Here is a 19916-nt window from a genome sequence, read left to right on the forward strand (position 1 = left end):
GGTTGGGCCTGGTTAGTACCTGGATGGGAGACTGCTTGGGAATACCAGGTGCTGTAAGCATCTTGTCAAAACCATTTTCGACATTTCATGGATGTTCATCTCCTTTTGACCTCCTAAATCATGAAAGACTTCCCTCCTCTGCACATCTCACAACATTTTATTGAAGCTCTCCTTCTGATAATCTTCATTCCCGTAGTTGTAGAAGTAATAAAGCAAAAGAAGAGCAAGCGGCAACAAAGTCGACTCCTTTAACGAAGGGTTCTCCAAAGAGGACCCCTCAGCCTCCACACCCGATCCAAATATCCAAATACACGATCCACATGCAAGACTATCGACCGTTCGGATTTCCAAAGGGGATTTGTTCAGCGATAATGTTGCTCACGGCCATACTACCCTGAAAACGCCCGATCTCGTCTGATCTCGGGAGCTAAGCAGGGTTGGGCCTGGATAGTACCTGGATGGGAGACCGCTTGGGAATACCAGGTGCTGTAAGCATCTTGTCAAAACCATTTTCGACATTTCATGGATGTTCATCTCCTTTTGACCTCCTAAATCATGAAAGACTTCCCTCCTCTGCACATCTCACAACATTTTATTGAAGCTCTCCTTCTGATAATCTTCATTCCCGTAGTTGTAGAAGTAATAAAGCAAAAGAAGAGCAAGCGGCAACAAAGTCGACTCCTTTAACGAAGGGTTCTCCATAGAGGACCCCTCACCCTCCACACCCGATCCAAATATCCAAATACACGATCCACATGCAAGAGATATGGACCGTTCGGATTTCCAAAGGGGATTTGTTCAGCGATAATGTTGCTCACGGCCATACTACCCTGAAAACGCCCGATCTCGTCTCATCTCGGAAGCTAAGCAGGGTTGGGCCTGGTTAGTACCTGGATTGGAGACTGCTTGGGAATACCAGGTGCTGTAAGCATCTTGTCAAAACCATTTTCGACATTTCATGGATGTTCATCTCCTTTTGACCTCCTAAATCATGAAAGACTTCCCTCCTCTGCACATCTCACAACATTTTATTGAAGCTCTCCTTCTGATAATCTTCATTCCCGTAGTTGTAGAAGTAATAAAGCAAAAGAAGAGCAAGCGGCAACAAAGTCGACTCCTTTAACGAAGGGTTCTCCAAAGAGGACCACTCACCCTCCACACCCGATCCACATGCAAGACTATGGACCGTTCGGATTTCCAAAGGGGATTTGTTCAGCGACAATGTTGCTCACGGCCATACTACCCTGAAAACGCCCGATCTCGTCTGATCTCGGAAGCTACGCAGGGTTGGGCCTGGTTAGTACCTGGGTGGGAGACTGCTTGGGAATACCAGGTGCTGTAAGCATCTTGTCAAAACCATTTTCGACATTTCATGGATGTTCATCTCCTTTTGACCTAATAAATCATGAAAGACTTCCCTCCTCTGCACATCTCACAACATTTTATTGAAGCTCTCCTTCTGATAATCTTCATTCCCGTAGTTGTAGAAGTAATAAAGCAAAAGAAGAGCAAGCGGCAACAAAGTCGACTCCTTTAACGAAGGGTTCTCCAAAGAGGACCCCTCACCCTCCACACCCGATCCAAATATCCAAATACACGATCCACATGCAAGACTATGGACCGTTCGGATTTCCAAAGGGGATTTGTTCAGCAACAATGTTGCTCACGGCCATACTACCCTGAAAACGCCCGATCTCGTCTGATCTCGGAAGCTAAGCAGGGTTGGGCCTGGTTAGTACCTGGATGGGAGACCGCTTGGGAATACCAGGTGTTGTAAGCATCTTGTCAAAACCATTTTCGACATTTCATGGATGTTCATCTCCTTTTGACCTCCTAAATCATGAAAGACGTCCCTCCTCTGCACATCTCACAACATTTTATTGAAGCTCTCCTTCTGATAATATTCATTCCCGTAGTTGTAGAAGTAATAAAGCAAAAGAAGAGCAAGCGGCAACAAATTTGACTCCTTTAACGAAGGGTTCTCCAAAGAGGACAACTCACCCTCCACACCGGATCCAAATATCCAAATACACGATTCACATGCAAGACTATGGACCGTTCGGAATTCCAAAGGGGATCTGTTCAGCGACAATGTTGCTCACAGCCATACTACCCTGAAAGCGCCCGATCTCGTCTGATCTCGGAAGCTAATCAGGGTTGGGCCTGGTTAGTACCTGGATGGGAGACCGCTTGGGAATACCAGGTGCTGTAAGCATCTTGTCAAAACCATTTTCGACATTTCATGGATGTTCATCTCCTTTTGACCTCCTAAATCATGAAAGACGTCCCTCCTCTGCACATCTCACAACATTTTATTGAAGCTCTCCTTCTGATAATCTTCATTCCCGTAGTTGTAGAAGTAATAAAGCAAAAGAAGAGCAAGGGGCAACAAAGTCGACTCCTTTAACGAAGGGTTCTCCAAAGAGGACCACTCACCCTCCACACCGGATCCAAATATCCAAATACACGATCCACATGCAAGACTATGGACCGTTCGGATTTCCAAAGGGGATTTGTTCAGCGACAATGTTGCTCACGGCCATACTACCCTGAAAACGCCCGATCTCGTCTGATCTCGGAAGCTACGCAGGGTTGGTTCTGGTTAGTACCTGGGTGGGAGACTGCTTGGGAATACCAGGTGCTGTAAGCATCTTGTCAAAACCATTTTCGACATTTCATGGATGTTCATCTCCTTTTGACCTCCTAAATCATGAAAGACTTCCCTCCTCTGCACATCTCACAACATTTTATTGAAGCTCTCCTTCTGATAATCTTCATTCCCGTAGTTGTAGAAGTAATAAAGCAAAAGAAGAGCAAGCGGCAACAAAGTCGACTCCTTTAACGAAGGGTTCTCCAAAGAGGACCACTCACCCTCCACACCCGATCCAAATATCCAAATAAACGATCCACATGCAAGACTATGGACCGTTCGGATTTCCAAAGGGGATTTGTTCAGCAAGAATGTTGCTCACGGCCATACTACCCTGAAAACGCCCGATCTCGTCTGATCTCGGAAGCTAAGCAGGGTTGGGCCTGGTTAGTACCTGAATGGGAGACCGCTTGGGAATACCAGGTGCTGTAAGCATCTTGTCAAAACCATTTTCGACATTTCATGGATGTTCATCTCCTTTTGACCTCCTAAATCATGAAAGACTTCCCTCCTCTGCACATCTCACAACATTTTATTTAAGCTCTCCTTCTGATAATCTTCATTCCCGTAGTTGTAGAAGTAATAAAGCAAAAGAAGAGCAAGCGGCAACAAAGTCGACTCCTTTAACGAAGGGTTCTCCAAAGAGGACCCCTCACCCTCCACACCCGATCCAAATATCCAAATACACGATCCACATGCAAGAGATATGGACTGTTCGGATTTCCAAAGGGGATTTGTTCAGCGACAATGTTGCTCACGGCCATACTACCCTGAAAACGCCCGATCTCGTCTGATCTCGGAAGCTAAGCAGGGTTGGGCCTGGTTAGTACCTGGATGGGAGACTGCTTGGGAATACCAGGTGCTGTAAGCATCTTGTCAAAACCATTTTCGACATTTCATGGATGTTCATCTCCTTTTGACCTCCTAAATCATGAAAGACTTCCCTCCTCTGCACATCTCACAACATTTTATTGAAGCTCTCCTTCTGATAATCTTCATTCCCGTAGTTGTAGAAGTAATAAAGCAAAAGAAGAGCAAGCGGCAACAAAGTCGACTCCTTTAACGAAGGGTTCTCCAAAGAGGACCCCTCAGCCTCCACACCCGATCCAAATATCCAAATACACGATCCACATGCAAGACTATCGACCGTTCGGATTTCCAAAGGGGATTTGTTCAGCGATAATGTTGCTCACGGCCATACTACCCTGAAAACGCCCGATCTCGTCTGATCTCGGGAGCTAAGCAGGGTTGGGCCTGGATAGTACCTGGATGGGAGACCGCTTGGGAATACCAGGTGCTGTAAGCATCTTGTCAAAACCATTTTCGACATTTCATGGATGTTCATCTCCTTTTGACCTCCTAAATCATGAAAGACTTCCCTCCTCTGCACATCGCACAACATTTTATTGAAGCTCTCCTTCTGATAATCTTCATTCCCGTAGTTGTAGAAGTAATAAAGCAAAAGAAGAGCAAGCGGCAACAAAGTCGACTCCTTTAACGAAGGGTTCTCCAAAGAGGACCCCTCACCCTCCACACCCGATCCAAATATTCAAATACACGATCCACATTCAAGACTATGGACCGTTCAGATTTCCAAAGGGGATTTGTTCAGCGACAATGTTGCTCACGGCCATACTACCCTGAAAACGCCCAATCTCGTCTGATCTCGGAAGCTAAGCAGGGTTGGGCCTGGTTAGTACCTGGATGGGAGACCGCTTGGGAATACCAGGTGCTGTAAGCATCTTGTCAAAACCATTTTCGACATTTCATGGATGTTCATCTCCTTTTGACCTCCTAAATCATGAAAGACTTCCCTCCTCTGCACATCTCACAACATTTTATTGAAGCTCTCCTTCTGATAATCTTCATTCCCGTAGTTGTAGAAGTAATAAAGCAAAAGAAGAGCAAGCGGCAACAAAGTCGACTCCTTTAACGAAGGGTTCTCCAAAGAGGACCCCTCACCCTCCACACCCGATCCAAATATCCAAATACACGATCCACATGCATGACTATGGACCGTTCAGATTTCCAAAGGGGATTTGTTCAGCAACAATGTTGCTCACGGCCATACTACCCTGAAAACGCCCGATCTCGTCTGATCTCGGAAGCTAAGCAGGGTTGGGCCTGGTTAGTACCTGAATGGGAGACCGCTTGGGAATACCAGGTGCTGTAAGCATCTTGTCAAAACCATTTTCGACATTTCATGGATGTTCATCTCCTTTTGACCTCCTAAATCATGAAAGACTTCCCTCCTCTGCACATCTCACAACATTTTATTGAAGCTCTCCTTCTGATAATCTTCATTCCCGTAGTTGTAGAAGTAATAAAGCAAAAGAAGAGCAAGCGGCAACAAAGTCGACTCCTTTAACGAAGGGTTCTCCAAAGAGGACCCCTCACCCTCCACACCCGATCCACATGCAAGACTATGGACCGTTCGGATTTCCAAAGGGGATTTGTTCAGCGACAATGTTGCTCACGGCCATACTACCCTGAAAACGCCCGATCTCGTCTGATCTCGGAAGCTACGCAGGGTTGGGCCTGGTTAGTACCTGGGTGGGAGACTGCTTGGGAATACCAGGTGCTGTAAGCATCTTGTCAAAACCATTTTCGACATTTCATGGATGTTCATCTCCTTTTGACCTAATAAATCATGAAAGACTTCCCTCCTCTGCACATCTCACAACATTTTATTGAAGCTCTCCTTCTGATAATCTTCATTCCCGTAGTTGTAGAAGTAATAAAGCAAAAGAAGAGCAAGCGGCAACAAAGTCGACTCCTTTAACGAAGGGTTCTCCAAAGAGGACCCCTCACCCTCCACACCCGATCCAAATATCCAAATACACGATCCACATGCAAGACTATGGACCGTTCGGATTTCCAAAGGGGATTTGTTCAGCGACAATGTTGCTCACGGCCATACTACCCTGAAAACGCCCGATCTCGTCTGATCTCGGAAGCTACGCAGGGTTGGGCCTGGTTAGTACCCGGATGGGAGACCGCTTGGGAATACCAGGTGCTGTAAGCATCTTGTCAAAACCATTTTCGACATTTCATGGATGTTCATCTCCTTTTGACCTCCTAAATCATGAAAGACTTCCCTCCTCTGCACATCTCACAACATTTTATTGAAGCTCTCCTTCTGATAATATTCATTCCCGTAGTTGTAGAAGTAATAAAGCAAAAGAAGAGCAAGCGGCAACAAAGTCGACTCCTTTAACGAAGGGTTCTCCAAAGAGGACCACTCACCCTCCACACCGGATCCAAATATCCAAATACACGATCCACATGCAAGACTATGGACCGTTCGGATTTCCAAAGGGGATTTGTTCAGCGACAATGTTGCTCACGGCCATACTACCCTGAAAACGCCCTATCTCGTCTCATCTCGGAAGCTAAGCAGGGTTGGGCCTGGTTAGTACCTGGATGGGAGACCGCTTGGGAATACCAGGTGCTGTAAGCATCTTGTCAAAACCATTTTCGACATTTCATGGATGTTCATCTCCTTTTGACCTCCTAAATCATGAAAGACGTCCCTCCTCTGCACATCTCACAACATTTTATTGAAGCTCTCCTTCTGATAATCTTCATTCCCGTAGTTGTAGAAGTAATAAAGCAAAAGAAGAGCAAGCGGCAACAAAGTCGACTCCTTTAACGAAGGTTTCTCCAAAGAGGACCACTCACCCTCCACACCGGATCCAAATATCCAAATACACGATCCACATGCAAGACTATGGACCGTTCGGATTTCCAAAGGGGATTTGTTCAGCAACAATGTTGCTCACGGCCATACTACCCTGAAAACGCCCGATCTCGTCTGATCTCGGAAGCTACGCAGGGTTGGGCCTGGTTAGTACCTGGGTGGGAGACTGCTTGGGAATACCAGGTGCTGTAAGCATCTTGTCAAAACCATTTTCGACATTTCATGGATGTTCATCTCCTTTTGACCTCCTAAATCATGAAAGACTTCCCTCCTCTGCACATCTCACAACATTTTATTTAAGCTCTCCTTCTGATAATCTTCATTCCCGTAGTTGTAGAAGTAATAAAGCAAAAGAAGAGCAAGCGGCAACAAAGTCGACTCCTTTAACGAAGGGTTCTCCAAAGAGGACCCCTCACCCTCCACACCCGATCCAAATATCCAAATACACGATCCACATGCAAGAGATATGGACTGTTCGGATTTCCAAAGGGGATTTGTTCAGCGACAATGTTGCTCACGGCCATACTACCCTGAAAACGCCCGATCTCGTCTGATCTCGGAAGCTAAGCAGGGTTGGGCCTGGTTAGTACCTGGATGGGAGACTGCTTGGGAATACCAGGTGCTGTAAGCATCTTGTCAAAACCATTTTCGACATTTCATGGATGTTCATCTCCTTTTGACCTCCTAAATCATGAAAGACTTCCCTCCTCTGCACATCTCACAACATTTTATTGAAGCTCTCCTTCTGATAATCTTCATTCCCGTAGTTGTAGAAGTAATAAAGCAAAAGAAGAGCAAGCGGCAACAAAGTCGACTCCTTTAACGAAGGGTTCTCCAAAGAGGACCCCTCAGCCTCCACACCCGATCCAAATATCCAAATACACGATCCACATGCAAGACTATCGACCGTTCGGATTTCCAAAGGGGATTTGTTCAGCGATAATGTTGCTCACGGCCATACTACCCTGAAAACGCCCGATCTCGTCTGATCTCGGGAGCTAAGCAGGGTTGGGCCTGGATAGTACCTGGATGGGAGACCGCTTGGGAATACCAGGTGCTGTAAGCATCTTGTCAAAACCATTTTCGACATTTCATGGATGTTCATCTCCTTTTGACCTCCTAAATCATGAAAGACTTCCCTCCTCTGCACATCTCACAACATTTTATTGAAGCTCTCCTTCTGATAATCTTCATTCCCGTAGTTGTAGAAGTAATAAAGCAAAAGAAGAGCAAGCGGCAACAAAGTCGACTCCTTTAACGAAGGGTTCTCCAAAGAGGACCCCTCACCCTCCACACCCGATCCAAATATCCAAATACACGATCCACATTCAAGACTATGGACCGTTCGGATTTCCAAAGGGGATTTGTTCAGCGACAATGTTGCTCACGGCCATACTACCCTGAAAACGCCCAATCTCGTCTGATCTCGGAAGCTAAGCAGGGTTGGGCCTGGTTAGTACCTGGATGGGAGACCGCTTGGGAATACCAGGTGCTGTAAGCATCTTGTCAAAACCATTTTCGACATTTCATGGATGTTCATCTCCTTTTGACCTCCTAAATCATGAAAGACTTCCCTCCTCTGCACATCTCACAACATTTTATTGAAGCTCTCCTTCTGATAATCTTCATTCCCGTAGTTGTAGAAGTAATAAAGCAAAAGAAGAGCAAGCGGCAACAAAGTCGACTCCTTTAACGAAGGGTTCTCCAAAGAGGACCCCTCACCCTCCACACCCGATCCAAATATCCAAATACACGATCCACATGCATGACTATGGACCGTTCAGATTTCCAAAGGGGATTTGTTCAGCAACAATGTTGCTCACGGCCATACTACCCTGAAAACGCCCGATCTCGTCTGATCTCGGAAGCTAAGCAGGGTTGGGCCTGGTTAGTACCTGAATGGGAGACCGCTTGGGAATACCAGGTGCTGTAAGCATCTTGTCAAAACCATTTTCGACATTTCATGGATGTTCATCTCCTTTTGACCTCCTAAATCATGAAAGACTTCCCTCCTCTGCACATCTCACAACATTTTATTGAAGCTCTCCTTCTGATAATCTTCATTCCCGTAGTTGTAGAAGTAATAAAGCAAAAGAAGAGCAAGCGGCAACAAAGTCGACTCCTTTAACGAAGGGTTCTCCAAAGAGGACCCCTCACCCTCCACACCCGATCCACATGCAAGACTATGGACCGTTCGGATTTCCAAAGGGGATTTGTTCAGCGACAATGTTGCTCACGGCCATACTACCCTGAAAACGCCCGATCTCGTCTGATCTCGGAAGCTACGCAGGGTTGGGCCTGGTTAGTACCTGGGTGGGAGACTGCTTGGGAATACCAGGTGCTGTAAGCATCTTGTCAAAACCATTTTCGACATTTCATGGATGTTCATCTCCTTTTGACCTCCTAAATCATGAAAGACTTCCCTCCTCTCCTCATCTCACAACATTTTATTGAAGCTCTCCTTCTGATAATCTTCATTCCCGTAGTTGTAGAAGTAATAAAGCAAAAGAAGAGCAAGCGGCAACAAAGTCGACTCCTTTAACGAAGGGTTCTCCAAAGAGGACCACTCACCCTCCACACCGGATCCAAATATCCAAATACACGATCCACATGCAAGACTATGGACCGTTCGGATTTCCAAAGGGGATTTGTTCAGCGACAATATTGCTCACGGCCATACTACCCTGAAAACGCCCGATCTCGTCTGATCTCGGAAGCTAAGCAGGGTTGGGCCTGGTTAGTACCTGGATGGGAGACCGCTTGGGAATACCAGGTGCTGTAAGCATCTTGTCAAAACCATTTTCGACATTTCATGGATGTTCATCTCCTTTTGACCTCCTAAATCATGAAAGACTTCCCTCCTCTGCACATCTCACAACATTTTATTGAAGCTCTCCTTCTGATAATCTTCATTCCCGTAGTTGTAGAAGTAATAAAGCAAAAGAAGAGCAAGCGGCAACAAAGTCGACTCCTTTAACGAAGGGTTCTCCAAAGAGGACCCCTCACCCTCCACACCCGATCCAAATATCCAAATACACGATCCACATGCATGACTATGGACCGTTCAGATTTCCAAAGGGGATTTGTTCAGCAACAATGTTGCTCACGGCCATACTACCCTGAAAACGCCCGATCTCGTCTGATCTCGGAAGCTAAGCAGGGTTGGGCCTGGTTAGTACCTGAATGGGAGACCGCTTGGGAATACCAGGTGCTGTAAGCATCTTGTCAAAACCATTTTCGACATTTCATGGATGTTCATCTCCTTTTGACCTCCTAAATCATGAAAGACTTCCCTCCTCTGCACATCTCACAACATTTTATTGAAGCTCTCCTTCTGATAATCTTCATTCCCGTAGTTGTAGAAGTAATAAAGCAAAAGAAGAGCAAGCGGCAACAAAGTCGACTCCTTTAACGAAGGGTTCTCCAAAGAGGACCCCTCACCCTCCACACCCGATCCACATGCAAGACTATGGACCGTTCGGATTTCCAAAGGGGATTTGTTCAGCGACAATGTTGCTCACGGCCATACTACCCTGAAAACGCCCGATCTCGTCTGATCTCGGAAGCTACGCAGGGTTGGGCCTGGTTAGTACCTGGGTGGGAGACCGCTTGGGAATACCAGGTGCTGTAAGCATCTTGTCAAAACCATTTTCGACATTTCATGGATGTTCATCTCCTTTTGACCTAATAAATCATGAAAGACTTCCCTCCTCTGCACATCTCACAACATTTTATTGAAGCTCTCCTTCTGATAATCTTCATTCCCGTAGTTGTAGAAGTAATAAAGCAAAAGAAGAGCAAGCGGCAACAAAGTCGACTCCTTTAACGAAGGGTTCTCCAAAGAGGACCCCTCACCCTCCACACCCGATCCAAATATCCAAATACACGATCCACATGCAAGACTATGGACCGTTCGGATTTCCAAAGGGGATTTGTTCAGCGACAATGTTGCTCACGGCCATACTACCCTGAAAACGCCCTATCTCGTCTCATCTCGGAAGCTAAGCAGGGTTGGGCCTGGTTAGTACCTGGATGGGAGACCGCTTGGGAATACCAGGTGCTGTAAGCATCTTGTCAAAACCATTTTCGACATTTCATGGATGTTCATCTCCTTTTGACCTCCTAAATCATGAAAGACGTCCCTCCTCTGCACATCTCACAACATTTTATTGAAGCTCTCCTTCTGATAATCTTCATTCCCGTAGTTGTAGAAGTAATAAAGCAAAAGAAGAGCAAGCGGCAACAAAGTCGACTCCTTTAACGAAGGTTTCTCCAAAGAGGACCACTCACCCTCCACACCGGATCCAAATATCCAAATACACGATCCACATGCAAGACTATGGACCGTTCGGATTTCCAAAGGGGATTTGTTCAGCAACAATGTTGCTCACGGCCATACTACCCTGAAAACGCCCGATCTCGTCTGATCTCGGAAGCTACGCAGGGTTGGGCCTGGTTAGTACCTGGGTGGGAGACTGCTTGGGAATACCAGGTGCTGTAAGCATCTTGTCAAAACCATTTTCGACATTTCATGGATGTTCATCTCCTTTTGACCTCCTAAATCATGAAAGACTTCCCTCCTCTGCACATCTCACAACATTTTATTTAAGCTCTCCTTCTGATAATCTTCATTCCCGTAGTTGTAGAAGTAATAAAGCAAAAGAAGAGCAAGCGGCAACAAAGTCGACTCCTTTAACGAAGGGTTCTCCAAAGAGGACCCCTCACCCTCCACACCCGATCCAAATATCCAAATACACGATCCACATGCAAGAGATATGGACTGTTCGGATTTCCAAAGGGGATTTGTTCAGCGACAATGTTGCTCACGGCCATACTACCCTGAAAACGCCCGATCTCGTCTGATCTCGGAAGCTAAGCAGGGTTGGGCCTGGTTAGTACCTGGATGGGAGACTGCTTGGGAATACCAGGTGCTGTAAGCATCTTGTCAAAACCATTTTCGACATTTCATGGATGTTCATCTCCTTTTGACCTCCTAAATCATGAAAGACTTCCCTCCTCTGCACATCTCACAACATTTTATTGAAGCTCTCCTTCTGATAATCTTCATTCCCGTAGTTGTAGAAGTAATAAAGCAAAAGAAGAGCAAGCGGCAACAAAGTCGACTCCTTTAACGAAGGGTTCTCCAAAGAGGACCCCTCAGCCTCCACACCCGATCCAAATATCCAAATACACGATCCACATGCAAGACTATCGACCGTTCGGATTTCCAAAGGGGATTTGTTCAGCGATAATGTTGCTCACGGCCATACTACCCTGAAAACGCCCGATCTCGTCTGATCTCGGGAGCTAAGCAGGGTTGGGCCTGGATAGTACCTGGATGGGAGACCGCTTGGGAATACCAGGTGCTGTAAGCATCTTGTCAAAACCATTTTCGACATTTCATGGATGTTCATCTCCTTTTGACCTCCTAAATCATGAAAGACTTCCCTCCTCTGCACATCTCACAACATTTTATTGAAGCTCTCCTTCTGATAATCTTCATTCCCGTAGTTGTAGAAGTAATAAAGCAAAAGAAGAGCAAGCGGCAACAAAGTCGACTCCTTTAACGAAGGGTTCTCCAAAGAGGACCCCTCACCCTCCACACCCGATCCACATGCAAGACTATGGACCGTTCGGATTTCCAAAGGGGATTTGTTCAGCGACAATGTTGCTCACGGCCATACTACCCTGAAAACGCCCGATCTCGTCTGATCTCGGAAGCTACGCAGGGTTGGGCCTGGTTAGTACCTGGGTGGGAGACTGCTTGGGAATACCAGGTGCTGTAAGCATCTTGTCAAAACCATTTTCGACATTTCATGGATGTTCATCTCCTTTTGACCTAATAAATCATGAAAGACTTCCCTCCTCTGCACATCTCACAACATTTTATTGAAGCTCTCCTTCTGATAATCTTCATTCCCGTAGTTGTAGAAGTAATAAAGCAAAAGAAGAGCAAGCGGCAACAAAGTCGACTCCTTTAACGAAGGGTTCTCCAAAGAGGACCCCTCACCCTCCACACCCGATCCAAATATCCAAATACACGATCCACATGCAAGACTATGGACCGTTCGGATTTCCAAAGGGGATTTGTTCAGCGACAATGTTGCTCACGGCCATACTACCCTGAAAACGCCCGATCTCGTCTGATCTCGGAAGCTACGCAGGGTTGGGCCTGGTTAATACCCGGATGGGAGACCGCTTGGGAATACCAGGTGCTGTAAGCATCTTGTCAAAACCATTTTCGACATTTCATGGATGTTCATCTCCTTTTGACCTCCTAAATCATGAAAGACTTCCCTCCTCTGCACATCTCACAACATTTTATTGAAGCTCTCCTTCTGATAATATTCATTCCCGTAGTTGTAGAAGTAATAAAGCAAAAGAAGAGCAAGCGGCAACAAAGTCGACTCCTTTAACGAAGGGTTCTCCAAAGAGGACCACTCACCCTCCACACCGGATCCAAATATCCAAATACACGATCCACATGCAAGACTATGGACCGTTCGGATTTCCAAAGGGGATTTGTTCAGCGACAATGTTGCTCACGGCCATACTACCCTGAAAACGCCCTATCTCGTCTGATCTCGGAAGCTAAGCAGGGTTGGGCCTGGTTAGTACCTGGATGGGAGACCGCTTGGGAATACCAGGTGCTGTAAGCATCTTGTCAAAACCATTTTCGACATTTCATGGATGTTCATCTCCTTTTGACCTCCTAAATCATGAAAGACTTCCCTCCTCTGCACATCTCACAACATTTTATTGAAGCTCTCCTTCTGATAATCTTCATTCCCGTAGTTGTAGAAGTAATAAAGCAAAAGAAGAGCAAGGGGCAACAAAGTCGACTCCTTCAATGAAGGGCTTTCCAAAGAGGACCCCTCACCCTCCAAACCGGATCCAAATACACGATCCACATGCAAGACTATGGACCGTTCGGATTTCCATGGGAAATCAACCCATGGAAAGTGTTTGAAAAGCCCGCTTAAAGTTTTGTGAAACATGGGTAAAGTTGTTAAAAATAAACAGGCCAAAATGTTTAAAATCAACCCAGGGAAAGTGTTTGAAAAGCCCGCAGAAGATTTGGAAAAAGACCGATGAAAAAGTTTTAATTGTACCCAGGAATAGCGTTCTTAAAGCCCCCTTAAAGTTTTGAAAAACACGGGTAAAGTTGTTTAAAATAAACAGGCCAAAATGTTAAAAATCAACCCAGTGAAAGTGCTTGAAAAGCCGGCAAGAAATGTCGAAAAAGCCCGATGAAAAAGTTTAAATTGTACCCAGAAAAAGGTGCCCTTTTCAGGACCGCACCTGACCCGAATGCAGTACCGAAGTTTGTCCGCCAGACGGCGAAAAGGAGCAAGGTCCATCAACCAGTGTGGGTAAACGGCGATAGTAGATGTGACTTTTTTAAAGTCCGGAAAATGGTTAAAATGCCCAGAAAAGTGTTCCAAAAGCGGAGTGATCTTTTTTAAACCATGAAATACAAATACTGGAGCTTTTCAGACATTAATATCGGGCACTGGGGGTGATTTTCCCGGGGGGAAGACAGCCATAAACGTCGGCGCGACCAAATACGACGACATACGACCATTCTCAAAAGGGCCAAAAATGAACTAAAATCAGCAGTAGTTGATGAAATACAATTATTGGAGCTTATCAGACATGACTACCGGGCACTGGGGGTGATTTTCCAGGGGGAAAGACAGCGATAAACGTCGGCGCGACCAAATACGACGACATACGACCATTCTCAAAAGTGCCAAAAATGCACTAAAATGGGTTTTAAATCAGCACTCATCGATGAAATACAAATACTGGAGCTTTAATACAAATACTGGACCTTTTTAAACATTAAAACTTGGCCCAGGAGGGTGATTTCCCCGAGGAAATGGCACTTTTGACCCGGCAATTTGACCCCAAATGCAGTACCAAAGTTTGTCCGCAAGACGGCGAAAAGGAGCAAGGTAATGCCCAGAAAAGTGTTCCAAAAGCGGAGTAATAGTTTTTAAAACAGCATTTAATGATTAATTACAATTACTGGAAGTTACTGGAGCTTTTCAGACATGACTACCGGGCTCTGGGGGTGATTTTCTCGGGGGGAAGACAGCCATAAACGTCGGCGCGACCAAGTACGACGACCATTCGCAAAAGTCCCAAATATGCACTAAAATGGGGTAAAATCAGCATTTATTGATGAAATACAATTACTGGAGCTTACTGGAGCTTTTCAGACATGACTACCGGGCACTGGGGGTGATTTTCCTGGGGAAAAGACAGCCATAAACGTCGGCGCGACCAAATACGACGACATACGACCATTCTCAAAAGTGCCAAAAATGAACTAAAATCAGCACTAGTTGATGAAATACAATTACTGGAGCTTATCAGTCATTAATACCGGGCACTGGGGGGTGATTTTCCTGGGGAAAAGACAGCCATAAACGTTGGCGCGACCAAATACGACGACATACGACCATTCTCAAAAGTGCCAAAAATGCACTAAAATGGGTTTTAAATCAGCACTCATTGATGAAATACAAATACTATATCTTTAATACAAATACTGGAGCTTTTTAAACATTAAAACCGGGCCCAGGAGGGTGATTTCCCCGAAGAAATGGCACTTTTGACCCGGCAATTTGACCCCAATTGCAGTACTAAAGTTTGTCCACAGTGTGGCAGAGTTCTGCGGGTTCCATAGCGGCCCAGTGCGTAAAAGTCTGTATAAAAAGCACACCAGTTCGTTTCTGGGGGGGTATTTTACCCTGAAAAAGTGCCTAAAATGTGGGTGCATGTATTATACACGATTTGGTGTCAAAATAAACGCTCCAGTTTACCCAGGAAGAGTGTCCCAAATGCGGGTTGACTGTAATAGACCAACGTGCATGTATAAAAAGCATGTCGAATTCGTTCTGGGGGCTTATTTTCACTCGGGAATAGTTTCTAAAATAAGGGGAAGTTTATTAGAGTTGAGTGGGTGTGTAAAAAGCGGTTCTTTTCAGCCCAAAAGGTGTTTTTAACCGGGAAAAGTGCATAAGCTTACGGGATTTTGAACGGTCGCAGTAATAAAGTTTGTCCACAGTGTGGCAGAGTTTTTCGGGTTACATAGAGGCCCAGTGCGTCAAAGTCTGAATAAAAAAAGCAGGATATTTCGGTTCTGGTGGGTTATTTTCCCCGGAAAAAAGTGCATAAATTCTGGGTGCATGTATTATTGACGATTTGGTATCAAAATAAATGCTCCAGGGAGGTTCTGGTGCAAAAGTTTACCCAGGAAGAGTGTCCCAAATGCTGGTTGACTGTAATAGACCAACGTGCATGTATAAAAAGCATGTCGACTTCGTTCTGGGGGCTTATTTTCACTCGGGAATAGTTTCTAAAATAAGGGGACCTTTATTAGAGTAGAGTGGGTGTGTAAAAAGCTTTTCTTTTTCTAAAATAATCTTCCAGGGTAGTTGTGAAGTAAAGTTATGCCACAATCAATGTACCTAATATGGGCACTTTTATGACAACGAGTGCTTGTCTTGGAACTGGTCCTGAGCGGTTCTGGTTGGTCCATTTACCCTGAAATTGTGTCTCATATGAGGGGAGATGTTTATTGACCATTTTCTGTAAAATTAGTCTTCCAGGGAGGTTCTGGGGGGATGTTAGGCAAGAATAAGTGCCCAAATTGGGGTAATTTTCGTTAAAAATAGTGGTTGCATTGGAACTGGTCTTGGGTGGTTCTGGTTGGTCCATTTACCCTGAATTTTTGTCTCATATGAGGGTAGATGTATATTGACCATTCTGTATAAAATAATCTTCCAGGGTAGTTGTGAAGTAAAGTTATGCCACAAACAGTGTGCCTAATTTGGGCACTTTTATGACAACGAGTGCTTGTCTTGGAACTGGTCCTGAGTGGTTCTGGTTGGTCCATTTACCCAGGAATGGTGTCTTATTTGTGGGTAGATGTATATTGACCATTTTCTATAAAATAATCTTCCAGGGAGGTTCTGGGTGGATGTTAGGCAAGAATAAGTGCCCAAATTGGGGTAAATTGCGTCAAAAATTGTGGTTGTCTTGGAACTGGTCCTGGGTGGTTTTGGTTGGTCCATTTACCCTGAATTTTTGTCTCATATGAGGGTAGATGTATATTGACCATTTTCTAAAAAATAATCTTCCAAGGATGTTGTGAAGTAAAGTTATGCCACAATCAATGTGCCTAATATGGGCACTTTTATGACAACGAGTGCTTGTGTTGGAACTGGTCCTGAGTGGTTCTGGTTGGTCCATTTACCCTGAATTTTTTGTTTCTGTTTAGCCAGAAATAGTGCCCAAAACAGGGGGAAATTTCGTTTAAAAGAGTGGTTGCATTGGAACTGGGATTGTTCGGTTATGGTTGGTATTTCAAACTGGGAATGGTGTCTGATATGCGGGTAGATGTATTATTGACTGATTTGTATAAAATTAGTCTTCCAGGGAGGTTCTGGGGGGATGTTAGGCCAGAATAAGTGCCCAAAATGGGGTAAATTTCGTTAAAAAGAGTGGTTGCATTGGAACTGGTCTTGGGTGGTTCTGGTCTGTATCTGTACTGATGATGTGTCGTTGCCACAGTATTCTTGCCTAGTAGTCTTTTTTTTGCCCAGGTTTTGGATTATTTCGACAAGCAACGTGATTTTGCATCCTGGATGGCATGATTTTGCTGGAAACGAAACAATGGTTCTTGGGTATTTCACAGTTTTTTTTCAAATATGTTTTTTCATTAGAGTGCTGAGAAATTTAATATCTCACAGTTGTCTCTCATCTCTTCTCATTTTCCGAACCGCTTCATCCTTTTTAGGGTCGCGGGGGGTGCTGGGCCTATCCCAGCTAACTCCGGGCCAGAGGCGGGGGACATCCTGAATTGGTGGCCAGCCAATCGCAGGGCACGAGGAGATGGACAACCATGCACACTCACACCCATACCTAGTGGCAATTTAGAGTGTCCAACTAGCCTACCATGCATGTTTTTGGAATGTGGGACAAAACCGGAATACCCGGAGGAAAACCACACAGGCCTGGGGAGAACATGCAAACTCCACACAGGTCGACCGACATGGATTTGAACCCAGGACACTCACACCCATACCTAGGGCCAATTTAGAGTGTCCAATCGGCTTACGCAGATTGTGTAGTTTTTTTTAAATAACTGTTTAACAAGATTCTATCATTTAATTGGTGTGTAAAAATCTGCAACATGGGGCCTTTAACGTACATTTACAGTAAATATGCAACAGCTTCAAACATCCTCTGCTTAAGGAATGCAACTAGAATCAATTACTATTCAGTACATGCAGCCGGAAACAATTTTCAGGAATTAGCCGCGTCTACTTATTTTACGGCAGCCCAGCGGACAAGTGGTGAGTGTGTTGGCCTCACAGTTCTGGGATCGTGGGTCTGATCCCATGTCTGTCCTCACTGTGTGGAGTTTTCATGTTCCCCCTGGACATGCAAGGCTTTTCTCCAGGAACTCTGGTTTAATCCCACATCCCAAAAACATTCATTGTAGGCTGGTTGAAACCTCTAAATTACCCCTATGTATGAGTGCGAGTGTGAATGGTTGTCCTTTGTCTCCTTGTGCCCCGTGATTGGCTGGCCAACGCCTGCTGCCCGTAGTTAGCTGGGATAGGCTCTAGAATCCCCCCCAACCCTTGTGAGAATTAACAGTTCAGAATGAATGAATGGATATGTCACTGTCTACCCTCACATGCTGTAATTCAGGCCTGCTGTAAGTGGTCTTTTTTGTCTGAGTCATAACCCTAAAAATAATTTAACCTTAAAGTAGTTTATTAAGTATAGTTTCATTCTAATGGCATTTTGCAGCATAATTTGGTTGGTTGAATTGTATCTGTCTAATATGATTGGTGAAACAGAAGACCTTGGTTTATAGAAGGCAGCCAATAAAGGCATTAGAATGGCTGAGTAAAGAGGAGAATGTCCTCAAATGCAGTCTTGGCTGTATTAGTGTTTGTTTTTCCAAAATGTCCTTCTGTTATTTTGTTTTGTTATAAGTTGTTATATAGCCAAGCTTGTTTGGCTCACTCATCAGGCAGGATCCAGATTGGTCTATTTATAGTCCTCTATGAGAAATTGGATGCTGCTACAGCACTCTTGAGAGATGTGGTCATGGGAAACAGCAGAGGTTAGATGGACAGAGAAAAAGTTTAAGTGTGCTCAACAGAAAAACGAAGAACCCTCTTGAGAGAGGGCAATGGTTCATTTTTTTCTTTGTATATTTGTCTGCATCCACAGTGATCCCATTCATCTATTTTTTGCCTTGTGCTTTCTACTACACGGCCTGGCGACTGAGTGGTTAGCGCGTCGGCCGGCCTCACGGTTCTGGTTTCTTGGGTTCAAATCCAGGTCTGTCCTCCTGTGTGGAGTTCGCATGTTCTCCTGGGCTAGCCTGGGTTTCCTCCCACATTCCAAAGACATACATGGTAGGCTGATTGGACACTATAAATTACCCCTAGATATGAGTAAGATCATGAATGGTTGTTTGTCTCCTCCTACCCTGCGATTGCAGGCCACCAATTCAGGATGTCCAACACCTTGTGCCCCAAGTCAGTTTGGATAAGCTCTGGCACCCGCCACGACCCTGCTGAGGATAAAGCGGTTCAGAAAATGAATAATTTCTACTAGCATATTGCTACGATTTAGTCTTCATAACAAGTAGTGTGAAAACCCACTACTGGGGAAATTTCTGTTGTTTGTCGGTGGTGTCCCTTTCTTCTATAGCAATCACTATTTGTGTGCAGAATAAGGAAGTGCTACAGGTCATATATGATGTAATAAACACTATGATTGGCCAGTGGAATAAAATGTGAGGAACGAGCAAGAATGAGCTCGCAACATCCTTAGCCACTCAAAAACAGCTGCTTCTTTTGTGTTTCCCTTTTTATTTGCTTTATCTATACAGAACTGCTCCACATTCATATGATTCCCAATGGGCATGTAACTAGATAAACGGCCCAGAGTTTCTGAGAAAATCCTAAACACATTTTAAATAAAATACATCTGCCTAACAGACAGACAAGCCGGCTCAGATGTTGAAAGTGTCATTTAGCTGAAAGATGGTGAAAGAGCCAACTATATTTGATTTATAAACTATATTGGATATATTGCAAAGACAATAAGGATGACCAATAGTAGTTTATTCATCCACTTAACTTTATGTTAGCTTACTGCTTGGAGTGGTTCTATGACAATTCAAGAGGGTAAGGGAACTAGTACTGACTCCAATACTATTTTCTCAGACAATCGTGGCTTAATTTCAGTTATCAACTCGATAACGAAGCACAGAATCCTTGTTCAGATACTTTGTACTGCAGTGTGTATGTACGTTATGTACAGTAAGCGGTTTATCAAAGGAACAAAACAGAGGTCATTTTTTCCCTCCTGGACAGACTCCAGTCATCCACTAAATTAAACAGTGAATGGGATCAGATTCTGGCAAGTGTTCCTCAAGTGCATTAAGCTCACCTCTTTTTTATCTAGAGTGTCTAGACAATAACACACTTGTAGATTGGCTTGATATGATTGAGTAGAGAGTCCTGT

General features: G+C 44.7%; 27 non-coding genes and 4 pseudogenes across 27 annotated transcripts in view; all 31 read left to right on the forward strand.

Annotated features, from left to right (window-relative positions):
* LOC144070034 (5S ribosomal RNA) overlaps nt 1–60 on the forward strand; it is a 119-nt gene extending 59 nt beyond the window's left edge. The window contains exon 1 of the ribosomal RNA XR_013298980.1: nt 1–60. This exon is cut by the window's left edge and continues 59 nt beyond it. This is a non-coding gene — a ribosomal RNA (5S ribosomal RNA).
* Nucleotides 61–376: 316 nt separating this feature from the next.
* LOC144070054 (5S ribosomal RNA) lies at nt 377–495 on the forward strand. Its single transcript, XR_013299000.1, has one exon. It is a non-coding gene; the product is annotated as a 5S ribosomal RNA (ribosomal RNA).
* Nucleotides 496–812: 317 nt separating this feature from the next.
* On the forward strand, nt 813–931 carry LOC144069690 (5S ribosomal RNA; annotated as a pseudogene).
* A 295-nt stretch (nt 932–1226) lies between these two features.
* LOC144069485 (5S ribosomal RNA) lies at nt 1227–1345 on the forward strand. Its single transcript, XR_013298545.1, has one exon. It is a non-coding gene; the product is annotated as a 5S ribosomal RNA (ribosomal RNA).
* Nucleotides 1346–1661: 316 nt separating this feature from the next.
* Nucleotides 1662–1780, forward strand: LOC144069973 (5S ribosomal RNA). Its single transcript, XR_013298920.1, has one exon. It is a non-coding gene; the product is annotated as a 5S ribosomal RNA (ribosomal RNA).
* Nucleotides 1781–2096: 316 nt separating this feature from the next.
* Nucleotides 2097–2215, forward strand: LOC144070000 (5S ribosomal RNA). The gene has a single exon (XR_013298947.1). It is a non-coding gene; the product is annotated as a 5S ribosomal RNA (ribosomal RNA).
* Nucleotides 2216–2531: 316 nt separating this feature from the next.
* Nucleotides 2532–2650, forward strand: LOC144069744 (5S ribosomal RNA; annotated as a pseudogene).
* Nucleotides 2651–2966: 316 nt separating this feature from the next.
* On the forward strand, nt 2967–3085 carry LOC144069953 (5S ribosomal RNA). The gene has a single exon (XR_013298902.1). It is a non-coding gene; the product is annotated as a 5S ribosomal RNA (ribosomal RNA).
* Nucleotides 3086–3402: 317 nt separating this feature from the next.
* Nucleotides 3403–3521, forward strand: LOC144070035 (5S ribosomal RNA). The gene has a single exon (XR_013298981.1). It is a non-coding gene; the product is annotated as a 5S ribosomal RNA (ribosomal RNA).
* A 316-nt stretch (nt 3522–3837) lies between these two features.
* LOC144070055 (5S ribosomal RNA) lies at nt 3838–3956 on the forward strand. Its single transcript, XR_013299001.1, has one exon. It is a non-coding gene; the product is annotated as a 5S ribosomal RNA (ribosomal RNA).
* A 316-nt stretch (nt 3957–4272) lies between these two features.
* Nucleotides 4273–4391, forward strand: LOC144070197 (5S ribosomal RNA). Its single transcript, XR_013299134.1, has one exon. It is a non-coding gene; the product is annotated as a 5S ribosomal RNA (ribosomal RNA).
* A 316-nt stretch (nt 4392–4707) lies between these two features.
* On the forward strand, nt 4708–4826 carry LOC144069955 (5S ribosomal RNA). Its single transcript, XR_013298904.1, has one exon. It is a non-coding gene; the product is annotated as a 5S ribosomal RNA (ribosomal RNA).
* A 295-nt stretch (nt 4827–5121) lies between these two features.
* Nucleotides 5122–5240, forward strand: LOC144069486 (5S ribosomal RNA). Its single transcript, XR_013298546.1, has one exon. It is a non-coding gene; the product is annotated as a 5S ribosomal RNA (ribosomal RNA).
* Nucleotides 5241–5556: 316 nt separating this feature from the next.
* LOC144070237 (5S ribosomal RNA) lies at nt 5557–5675 on the forward strand. Its single transcript, XR_013299174.1, has one exon. It is a non-coding gene; the product is annotated as a 5S ribosomal RNA (ribosomal RNA).
* A 316-nt stretch (nt 5676–5991) lies between these two features.
* On the forward strand, nt 5992–6110 carry LOC144069709 (5S ribosomal RNA; annotated as a pseudogene).
* Nucleotides 6111–6426: 316 nt separating this feature from the next.
* On the forward strand, nt 6427–6545 carry LOC144069487 (5S ribosomal RNA). The gene has a single exon (XR_013298547.1). It is a non-coding gene; the product is annotated as a 5S ribosomal RNA (ribosomal RNA).
* Nucleotides 6546–6862: 317 nt separating this feature from the next.
* On the forward strand, nt 6863–6981 carry LOC144070037 (5S ribosomal RNA). Its single transcript, XR_013298983.1, has one exon. It is a non-coding gene; the product is annotated as a 5S ribosomal RNA (ribosomal RNA).
* A 316-nt stretch (nt 6982–7297) lies between these two features.
* LOC144070057 (5S ribosomal RNA) lies at nt 7298–7416 on the forward strand. Its single transcript, XR_013299002.1, has one exon. It is a non-coding gene; the product is annotated as a 5S ribosomal RNA (ribosomal RNA).
* A 316-nt stretch (nt 7417–7732) lies between these two features.
* LOC144070198 (5S ribosomal RNA) lies at nt 7733–7851 on the forward strand. Its single transcript, XR_013299135.1, has one exon. It is a non-coding gene; the product is annotated as a 5S ribosomal RNA (ribosomal RNA).
* A 316-nt stretch (nt 7852–8167) lies between these two features.
* Nucleotides 8168–8286, forward strand: LOC144069958 (5S ribosomal RNA). The gene has a single exon (XR_013298905.1). It is a non-coding gene; the product is annotated as a 5S ribosomal RNA (ribosomal RNA).
* A 295-nt stretch (nt 8287–8581) lies between these two features.
* LOC144069488 (5S ribosomal RNA) lies at nt 8582–8700 on the forward strand. The gene has a single exon (XR_013298548.1). It is a non-coding gene; the product is annotated as a 5S ribosomal RNA (ribosomal RNA).
* Nucleotides 8701–9016: 316 nt separating this feature from the next.
* On the forward strand, nt 9017–9135 carry LOC144069883 (5S ribosomal RNA). The gene has a single exon (XR_013298834.1). It is a non-coding gene; the product is annotated as a 5S ribosomal RNA (ribosomal RNA).
* Nucleotides 9136–9451: 316 nt separating this feature from the next.
* Nucleotides 9452–9570, forward strand: LOC144069959 (5S ribosomal RNA). Its single transcript, XR_013298906.1, has one exon. It is a non-coding gene; the product is annotated as a 5S ribosomal RNA (ribosomal RNA).
* Nucleotides 9571–9865: 295 nt separating this feature from the next.
* On the forward strand, nt 9866–9984 carry LOC144070220 (5S ribosomal RNA). The gene has a single exon (XR_013299157.1). It is a non-coding gene; the product is annotated as a 5S ribosomal RNA (ribosomal RNA).
* A 316-nt stretch (nt 9985–10300) lies between these two features.
* Nucleotides 10301–10419, forward strand: LOC144069710 (5S ribosomal RNA; annotated as a pseudogene).
* A 316-nt stretch (nt 10420–10735) lies between these two features.
* Nucleotides 10736–10854, forward strand: LOC144069489 (5S ribosomal RNA). Its single transcript, XR_013298549.1, has one exon. It is a non-coding gene; the product is annotated as a 5S ribosomal RNA (ribosomal RNA).
* A 317-nt stretch (nt 10855–11171) lies between these two features.
* Nucleotides 11172–11290, forward strand: LOC144070038 (5S ribosomal RNA). The gene has a single exon (XR_013298984.1). It is a non-coding gene; the product is annotated as a 5S ribosomal RNA (ribosomal RNA).
* A 316-nt stretch (nt 11291–11606) lies between these two features.
* LOC144070058 (5S ribosomal RNA) lies at nt 11607–11725 on the forward strand. Its single transcript, XR_013299003.1, has one exon. It is a non-coding gene; the product is annotated as a 5S ribosomal RNA (ribosomal RNA).
* Nucleotides 11726–12020: 295 nt separating this feature from the next.
* On the forward strand, nt 12021–12139 carry LOC144069490 (5S ribosomal RNA). Its single transcript, XR_013298550.1, has one exon. It is a non-coding gene; the product is annotated as a 5S ribosomal RNA (ribosomal RNA).
* Nucleotides 12140–12455: 316 nt separating this feature from the next.
* LOC144069559 (5S ribosomal RNA) lies at nt 12456–12574 on the forward strand. The gene has a single exon (XR_013298614.1). It is a non-coding gene; the product is annotated as a 5S ribosomal RNA (ribosomal RNA).
* A 316-nt stretch (nt 12575–12890) lies between these two features.
* LOC144070260 (5S ribosomal RNA) lies at nt 12891–13009 on the forward strand. Its single transcript, XR_013299196.1, has one exon. It is a non-coding gene; the product is annotated as a 5S ribosomal RNA (ribosomal RNA).
* Nucleotides 13010–19916: the final 6907 nt, after the last annotated feature.

Source organism: Stigmatopora argus, chromosome 24 (genome assembly GCF_051989625.1).
Source record: "Stigmatopora argus isolate UIUO_Sarg chromosome 24, RoL_Sarg_1.0, whole genome shotgun sequence".
Taxonomy (NCBI): domain Eukaryota; kingdom Metazoa; phylum Chordata; class Actinopteri; order Syngnathiformes; family Syngnathidae; genus Stigmatopora; species Stigmatopora argus.